Source organism: Bos grunniens, chromosome 5 (genome assembly GCF_055505025.1).
Source record: "Bos grunniens cultivar Pamir isolate PY7600 chromosome 5, Bosgru_T2T1.0, whole genome shotgun sequence".
Lineage (NCBI taxonomy): Eukaryota > Metazoa > Chordata > Mammalia > Artiodactyla > Bovidae > Bos > Bos grunniens.
In genome coordinates, this window is record NC_141169.1 from 35,281,829 (window position 1) to 35,291,472 (window position 9,644).

Sequence of the window (9,644 nt, forward strand, 5' to 3'; positions counted from 1 at the left end):
ATAAAGTGGTTCCCTACTGTATCTAGTGTCTTGGTGAGGTGATGAAAGAAAAACAGATATGTAAAGTGTGTAATCACTAAGTTTAAACGTTTTATTTTATTTTTTTGTAACATAGCAATTTTATTTTTTAAATTTATTTACTTTAATTGGAGGCTAATTACTTTATAATATTGTAGTGGTTTTATTTTTTAAGGAAGACTATTTGCTCTAAAATACTGGGAGTGGAGGTGTGATGAGAAGGGGTTACAGATGAAACAAAACTGGCTATAGGTTGTAATTATTGAAATGATGGGTATCGGGAGTTTATTTTATTATTTTCTTTAGTGTACATTTGAAAATTTCTGTGATGGAAAGTTAAAAGTAAATAAAGAAGGCTTGTTTTGTTAACATGAACTTATACCTAATTGGATTGATTTTCTCTGCCTTTATTTTTTAATCAGAAAAATAGAAAAATGTGGGGAGAGGCAGTGTAACATACATACCTTGGTCAGACGCATCTTTTGAAAGGGACAGGTATTGTTTATAAAATTAGCAACCCTGAAAAAAAATGAGATTTTCATTGGCTAATTCTAAACTTGAAGACTCAATAGAAACTTCCTGAGAAGGAGGTAACCCTCACTGATATTGAATGCTGAATAAGAATGCTGGCGTCATAGCCTCAGGTGGAGGGTTGTGAATAATTCTTACTGATAGACAGCAACAAGGAAAAGAACTGTATTTAATTCCTGGGATTCACCCTCCTAGCTTTCCCTTTAGACTCAGAGAATTAATTGTTTCTTCTGTTCAAAGTGAACTCCTATATCTGAACTGTTGATCACATCTATTACACCTCCTCTGGGATTTTATTACATCAACTATTCCTGTATTCCTGTTCTCATATACTCAGCCTTTCTATCTACATTTGCTTCCCCATAGCATGACATTGTATTCAGATTTCCTGTAACTTCCCACCTGCCTCTAGCTAAGGCTTCTCTTGCCCACTTTCTCTTTCTATTCCTAAACAACTTTTCAAAAACATTGTATTTACTTGAGTTCTCCAATTTCTTACCTTTGTTCATTGTTCAGTCACAGAATGAGAGATATTGAAATTTTTTGTTGTTGTTTGGTTGCTAAGTAGTGTCTAACTCTTTTCGACCCCAAGGACTATAGCATGCCAGGCTCCTCTGCCCTCCAATATCTTCCAGAATTTGCTCCAATTGATGTCCATTGCATTGGTGATGCTATCTAACCATCTCATCCTCTCCCACCCCATTCTCCTTTCACCTTCAATCTTTGCCAGCATCTGGGTCTTTTCCAGTGAGTCACCTTTATCTTTTATCTTACCTTTAATTTACCATAATTAGACTACAACCATCATATCCCTGCACTGTAATGATGAAGACCACTAACTGCCTAATTAACAAATCCAAAAGCCAGTTTTAAGTCCTTGACTTATTTAATATCTCTAATTTCTTTTTTAAAAAATTTTAAGCAGGCACAGTTTTATGTACTTTATAAATACTAACCCATTTAAGCCCATATCCATCCTATGATATAGGTTTGTTATCTCCATTTTGTAGATAGACACAGGGAGGAAAAAAGATCGACTAATTTGTCCAGGGTCACCACTACTCCTATATTCCTTTAATGGTTTTGTTTGGTTGACTTGTTCCTGAAATGACCAGCTGGGATAGTCAGGAATGAACCTCCTCTGTGCACCCCTCCTCTACCTCCAATGTACTAATCCCTGGAAACTGTGACTATGTTAGGTTACATGGCCAAGGGGAATTGAGGTTGCAGATACAATTAAGATAACTAATCAGCTGATAGGGAGAATAGCATGGATTATCCAGGTAAACCCACTATAATCACAAGGGTCCTTAAAAAATGAAAGAGTTGGGAATTCCTTGGCAGTCCAGTGGTTAGGGCTCTGTTCTTCCATTTCAGGGAGCATGGGATCAGTCCCTGGTTGGGGAACTATGATTCTATAAGCTGCATGGTGTGTCCAAAAAAAGAACAACAAAAACAAACGTGGAAGGAGGCAGAATAAGAGAGTCAAAAGAAAGTGGTGTGACAACAGAAGCAAGAGCAGAGTGATATGATCTGAGGCTTACTGGACCCACTGTTGGTGGCTTTGAAGACAAGAAAAATGCCCAGGAATCCAGGTGGCCTCCAGAAGATGGAAAGGGCAAGGAAGTTAATTCTACCCTAGAGTCTTCAAATAGGAAAGCTACTCTGTACACACCTTGACTTTAGACCAGTGAGGTGTGTCTTGGACTTCTAAACCTATAGAACTGTAAGGTGATAAATTTGCATTGCTTTAAGCTACTAAAGTTGTAATTATTTGTTACAGCAGCAGTAGGAAACTCATACAATAGCTTATTTGGTTTGTCCTCCTATTTCTTCAACCATTTCTTCCCGGGATCCTTTCCTGGCTCCCTGTACTCTGGTCCCTTGATGGTTTGTTTTTCTGGAGCTCTGTCTTTAGCACCTCTTGTCATCACATGCATTTCTCTGGATAATATTACCCATTGTCATGATTATGGAGGGCTTCCCAGGTAGCTCACTGGTGAGAATCTGCTTGATAATCTAGGAGATACAGAAGATGAAGGTTTGATATCTGGGTCAGTAAGATCCCCTGAAGGAAGAAATGGCAACCCACTCCAGTATTCTTGCCTGGAAAATTCTGTGGACAGGGAAGCCCCAGTCCTTGGGGCCACAAAGAGTCAGACACAGCTGAGCGACTGAGCATGTACACACGTGTGCATCATTATGACCACTATTGATACTCTCACTTCTAAATCTGTACTTCTGACCCAAACAAAATCTTGCATTTAAGACATATATCCAACAGCTCCCAAGACCTTCTACCTCAAGGCCTACCAAGCTACTCATACATACCCTCCTTCTATAAAGCATCAATTCCTACCATATTTTCTGCCTGAGATCTATATAACTTAAATGAGAAACTCAGAAGTCATTGTTTAATCTTCTCTCTTATTTATTCTTTAAAAACCAAAAGTTGGTAAGTCCCGTTGATGTCACCTCTTTGATATTTCTCCAAACCATTTCCTTTTCACCATCTTCATCCCCACTCTTCTACTCCATTTCTTGCTTGGTTTTCATTAATTTCCTGGACTATAACAACCTCCTGCGACTTTTTGTTTAGCCTGTCACTCACCCCTCCTCAGCTATTTTCCATATAGCCACGAGAGGTACTTTTCAAAACACGAACCTAATCATGTTACTTCGTTGCTTAAAATTATTTACTGTTTACTCACTCTCTCAAATGCAAAACAAGTCAAAATAAGATCTGGCCCCAACCCAACTCCCTAGTCTCATGTGCTCCAGTCATACGGAAATGCTTATGGTTTCCTGACAAGCTGTGCTATTTAATACTTTGTGTTAAATACTTCGCAATACTATTCTTAATGTTTGGAATACTCTCCTTTTCTATCTGCTATCAGTTCAAGTATTATTTCATATGAGAAGCTTTCCTTGCTCCTCCCAGGTAGAATTAAACACTCTCTTTTGTTCTTCTGTACATTTCTGTTAGAGTACCTTTTACTCATTGCTATATTCACTTTCCTGTCCACCTTCCCCATTAAACTGAAGCTCTTGGTAAGTACAAAACAGGTCTTATTCACCTTTATATTCCTAGAATATAGCATAAAGCCTAGAATATATGAGGTATGTATTAATTGTTGAGTGCAATAAAGATATCTTGAGATTTGAGTCAGAGGGAAGCAGTGGTGTAGGGCACCTGGAGAACTCTGTTGCTATTGGAGAATATGGTAAAATATTGAAGCACAAAATGTTATGAACTTGAGATTCATAACCTTTGAGGTCTAGTCACTAATGTAGAAAACTAGTCAGCACTCCCTGTCTAGTTCAATGTCTGGTATATAGTGCATGCTTAAGAAATGTGTACAATGAAGGATTGGAAATATACAGGGATGAGGAGGGAGCAGAGACCATGATGGGGGTGGGATTAATTAGGAAGAAGGCATGAAACTTAGGCACTATTTATTGCAAGGAGAAATGTCAAGAGCATAGACATGGAAGGAGGAATGTGGGAGGTAGGAAGGTTAGGGAAACAAGGACTAGAGTACTTGGATACTGTAAAGGGTGCACATAGCAATGAATGACATGAGGGCAAGACAGGGAGACGTGAACATAGAGGGACAATACTGGCAGGCAAGGAGACCCCATGAGATGTCTCAGTGGTCCAGATGTGAGGTAAGTAAGCCCTAGACCAGTAGAGGGTATGGGATCAGAATGGAAAAGAGATGTGTGAAATGAAGGAAGGATTATTGAGAGAATTTCATGAAAAACTCCAGATGGAAAAGAGGGAAAGGAATAAAGATTGATTCCAAGGTTTTGAACCCCAGAGAAAAGACCAAATCACACAAGCATAGAAAAAAGAGCTGTCCCTGCAATAAAATGGAAGCATTTAGCCTTCCCAATTGTTTTATAAGATTGTGATAGAGTTAGGAGGCATCATGACCCTTCTAGAAACCAGATTATGATAAACAGATTCCCCTATGAACTCTGCAATAGTTTAGTGTGATCTACAAAGTAAACATTGCCATAGTTTTCTTTAGTCTTTTCCTTAGTTGCAAAATGAACACGTGATTAATAGAACTTGGAAAACGTGACCAAAGAACAAAGGGAAAAATTATTCATAAAACAATAACAATGAAAATCAAAATTTAGGGGTATATCATTTAGATTACTTTTTGATGTATTAATATGTCTTATACCCTTATGGCAGAAAGTGAAGAGGAACTAAAAAGCTTCTCGATGAAAGTGGAAGAGGAGAGTGAAAAAGTTGGCTTATAGCTCAACATTCAGAAAACTAAGATCATGGCATCTGGTCCCATCACTTCATGGGAAATAGATGGGGAAACAGTGGAAACAGTGTCAGACTTTATTTTTTGGGCTCCAAAATCACTGCAGATGGTGATTGCAGCCATGAAATTAAAAGATGCTTACTCCTTGGAAGGAAAATTATGACCAACCTAGATAGCATATTGAAAAGCAGAGACATTACTCTGCCAACAAAGATCAGTCTAGTCAAGGCTATGGTTTTTCCAGTAGTCATGTATGGATGTGAGAGTTGGACTGTGAAGAAAGCTGAGCGCCGAAGAATTGATGCTTTTGAACTGTGGTGTTGGAGAAGACTCTTGAGAGTCCCTTGGACTGCAAAGAGATCCAACCAGTCCATTCCAAAGATCAGTCCTGGGTATTCTTTGGAAGGAATGATGCTAAAGCTGAAACTCCAATACTTTGGCCACCTCATGTAGAGTTGACTCATTGGAAAAGACCCTGATGCTGGGAGGGATTGGGAGCAGGAAGAGAAGGGGGCGACAGAGGATGAGATGGCTGGATGGCATCACTGACTCAATGGACATAAGTTTGAGTGAACTCTGGGAGTTGGTGATGGACAGGGAGGCCTGGTGTGCTGCAATTCATGGGGTCGCAAAGGGTCGGACATGACTGACTGACTGAACTGAACTGAACTGATACCTACTTTTGTTTATAAATGCAAATTTCATAATGTACAGAATTGCTCTTTAAACAGGACTCTCTTTACGTAGGATCTTTCCATTCTAATTCTTCAATTCTACCAATTCCACTCTTCTAAAAGAATCACTGTTAACAGTTTGTGTGAATTTAATTGTGTAGCAAAAGCATTATATAAATAAATATATTTTGTATTTACAAACATACAGTTCCTACATATGTATAGATTTATGCATGTAGTTGACCCTTGAACAACACAGAGGTGAACTGTGTGGGTCCACTTACATGTGGGTTTTTTGCGTTAAATACCACAGTACTGTGTGATCTGCAGTTGGTTGAATCTGCAGATGTGGAACCTTGGATAGGAAGGCTGATGGTAAAGTTATATGCAGATTTTCAACTCTGTAAGGTTAGACCCCTAGTCCTCTTATTGTTCAAGGGTCAACTGTATTATGTGCCTATGAATCTCATGCATACATGTACACATAATGTACAGCATGACTATACCACCTGCATGATTCTATATTATATGCATATCAGAAATTATTTTTTACACAGTTGCTGAACATTTAGATTTTCATTTTTGCACTTTAAAAAGTAATGAAGAGCATCTTTGCCTTAACTCTGACTTTGGGAATTCTCTTAGTGTTTCATTGTTAAACGTGATACCAGTTTAGATAAAATTCTTTGTCATGGTAAAATAAGCTTCCTCTACCTAAGTTTAATGAGATAGTTTTTCTTTAATTATGAATAGCTGTCACATTCTAGCAAATACCTTTTTGGCTTTATTGAGATTGTATTTCTCCCTTGATTTATAAAAGTGATGAATCATTAACATATTAATAATTCTTCTTATGTTATTGAATTAACCCTTCTCAGTAAATGTTACTTTTTCAATAAGAAACATTAATTAATGTTAAGAAACATTAGTTAAATTTTGTTTGCTCACATGTAGGATTTGGAAATCAATCCTGAATATTCTTTGGAAGGACTGATGCTGAAGCTGAAGCTCCAATACTGTGGTGACCTGATGGGAAGAGTCTACTCACTGGAAAAGACCCTGATGCTGGGAAAGATTGAAGGCAAAGGAGAAGGGCACAGCAGAGGATGAGATGGTTGGATGGCATCACCAACTCAATGGACATGGGTTTGAGGAAACTCCAGGAGACAGTGAAGGACAGGGAAGCCTGGCGTGCTGCAGTACATGGGGTCGCCAAGAGTCAGACATGACTCAACTGCTGAACAACAACCACCCCAGTTTAATGAGATATTTTTTCTTTAGTTATGAATAGCTGTCACGTTTTAGCCAAAAGATCCTTTTGGCTTTTATTGAGATTTATTACTTCTTTGACTTATGAATGTTGTGAATCGTTAGCATATTAATAATCCTTCCTATATTACTGAACTAACACTCCTTGGTAAATGTTTTTCTTTTAATAAGACACAAATTTCATTTGCTCACATTTAGGATTTGGAACGGAGAAGGCAATGGCACCCCACTCCAGCACTCTTGCCTGGAAAATCCCATGGATGGAGGAGCCTGGTAGGCTGCAGTCCATGGGGTCGCTAAGAGTCAGACACGACTGAGTGACTTCACTTTCACTTTTCACTTTCATGCATTGGAGAAGGAAATGGCAACCCACTCCAGTGTTCTTGCCTGGAGAATCCCAGGGATGGGGGAGCCTGGTGGGCTGCCATCTATGGGGTCGCACAGAGTCGGACATGACTGAAGCGACTTGCAGCAGCAGCAGCAGCAGCAGGATTTGGAATCTATATTCACTTGCCGATATTTTTAACTTGACCAGAAACTGGCTTCTAGATGTTTAAAGGATGTGTCATTGCAAATATCAGAGACTTGAAAATAGACATACACCCAGTGGCCTAAGAATCTGGGATGCCTTCCACTCAGCTCTCATAATAAGCAACTGCTATAGTCCTTTTAAAATAGGAGAGAGGACTGCCAGCACCTCCTGTCCTGTGACCTGCCTCTTCCGCAGGACTCTGATTTTGAGGGCAAGGTTACAGAGAAAGAGGCTTCCTGGGTGGCTCAGATGGTAAAGAATCTGCAATGCAGGAGACCTGAGTTCAAATCCCTGGGTTAGGAAGATTCCCTGGAGAGGGGAATGAAGATTTCCTGGAGAAGGGAGTGGCGACCCACTCCAGTATTCTTGCCTGCAGAATCCCATGGACAGAGAAGCCTGACAGGTATTGTCCATGGGGTCGCAAAGAGTTGGACATGACTGAGCGACCAACACTTGCAGAGGGAGAGGCTGAGTGCTTCGGGGCTCCCTCCACACTATTCCACATTGCCTGGACTCTTTCAGAGGAAATACTTGTTCTGTCTTATCTTTCTTTAAGGTTGGCCAGCTGGGAGCCAGCCACCTCAACTTTTTGAAGAGAAACAGGATCTGGAAAAATTTAGAACTAAAACTGTAATTTATTTTGCTGTCTTAAGTCCTTGGTGGATTTTCAAATAGAAGACTTATGATGATTATTAGTTCACTTTTGAAAACTGAACATGTATAATATCATATAAGAAATGAATCGCCAGTCCAGGTTCGATGCACGATACAGGAAGCTTGGGGCTGGTGCACTGGGATGACCCAGAGGGATGGTATGGGGAGGGAGGTGGGAGGGGGGTTCAGGATGGGGAACATGTGTACACCCGTGGCGGATTCATGTTGATGTATGGCAAAACCAATACAAGATTTTAAAGTAAAAAAAAAAAAAAAAAAAAAAACACCAGTGTGACTGAGAAATAGTAGTTTTTATTTATTTTTTAAGGATAACCTTCTTCCCCACCCCCAGGGCTAGTAGAGCTAGAGAAGTGCTTTGAGAAAGTACTGGTTGCCGTTAGCTATAGATGGCCCATTATGTGGTTGTGGTAAAGTCAACTTGTCATTATAGTTTTGAAGCATTCTAAATTGTTTTCTTTTGGAATACAAGAAAGCAGTATTCTTCATTTTTTTCTTCACTGTTTTCCCCTCTTAAGTGTGATCATGACACTCCCTGTTACTAACCCATCTGTTGAATGCTTTGAGGATTAATGAATTAATATATGTAAAATCTCTGGATTATTACCTGGCCAATACTCAGCCTTCAGTAAACTTTAGCTACTATGAATTATTATGGGGGTAGGCAGCTTCTGACATGACTTCCATTTATCCTCACGTCCTGGTTTTCATGCTCTATGTAACCCTCTCCACTTGACTATGAGTGGACTTAGTGACTTGCTTCTTTTTCTTTGTTTATTTTTAGCTTTTTATTTTGCACTGGACTATGGGGTCCAGTGGTCATGTATGGATATGAGAGTTGGACTATAAAGAAAGCTGAGCACCAAAGAATTGATGCTTTTGAACTGTGGTGTTGGAGAAGACTCTTGAGAGTCCCTTGGACTGCAAGGAGATCCAACCAGTTCATCCTAAAGGAAATCAGTCCTAAAAATTCATTGGAAGGACTGATGTTGAAGCTGAAACTCCAACACTTTGGCCACTTTGACAACAGAGGATTAGATGGTTGGATGACATCACCAACTTGATGGACGTGAGTTTGAGCAAGCTCTGGGAGTTGGTGACGGACAGGGAAGCCTGGCATGCTGCAGTACATGGGGTCACAAAAAGCTGGACACAACCGAGCAACTGAACTGAACTGAACTGATGGGGTCCACAAAGGGTCAGATACAACTGAGTGATTAACACACACACTCAGGGCCAATTAACAATGTTGAGATAGTTTCAGGTGAACAGTGAACGGACTCAGCCAAACACATACATGAATCCATTCTCCTCCCGTAGAATCTGGCAAAAGTGATAGGATGTCACTTCTGTGATGACATTCTGCTATATGGTGACTTCCTCTTTGCTGGATCACTGTTGCCTTCCAAGCTTGTATACTTTGCAAACTGCCATGTTGACATAGAATTAGGATAACTTCCATCCAACACCTTGCAAGAATCTGAATCCTGTCAATAACACTATGTGAGTGAGCTTGGAAGTGGGTCCTTCCCTGCTTGAGCCTTGAAATGACTACAGCCCCAGATGACACTTTGACTTCAACTTGGAAAAGATACCGAAACAAGAGCTAGTGAAATTGTACCCAGATTCCTAATACACATACACTGTGATGTTTTAAGCCCATAA

The 9,644-nt window shown here is 39.8% G+C and overlaps 1 long non-coding RNA gene across 1 annotated transcript in view; it reads left to right on the forward strand.

The window, feature by feature from the left end:
* The window catches only part of LOC147371762 (uncharacterized), a 54,533-nt gene extending 46,288 nt beyond the window's left edge, over window positions 1-8,245 (forward strand). Inside the window, exon 2 of the long non-coding RNA XR_015163743.1 lies at window positions 6,461-8,245. This is a non-coding gene — a long non-coding RNA (uncharacterized LOC147371762). The remainder of the gene's footprint in view (window positions 1-6,460) is intronic.
* Window positions 8,246-9,644: the final 1,399 nt, after the last annotated feature.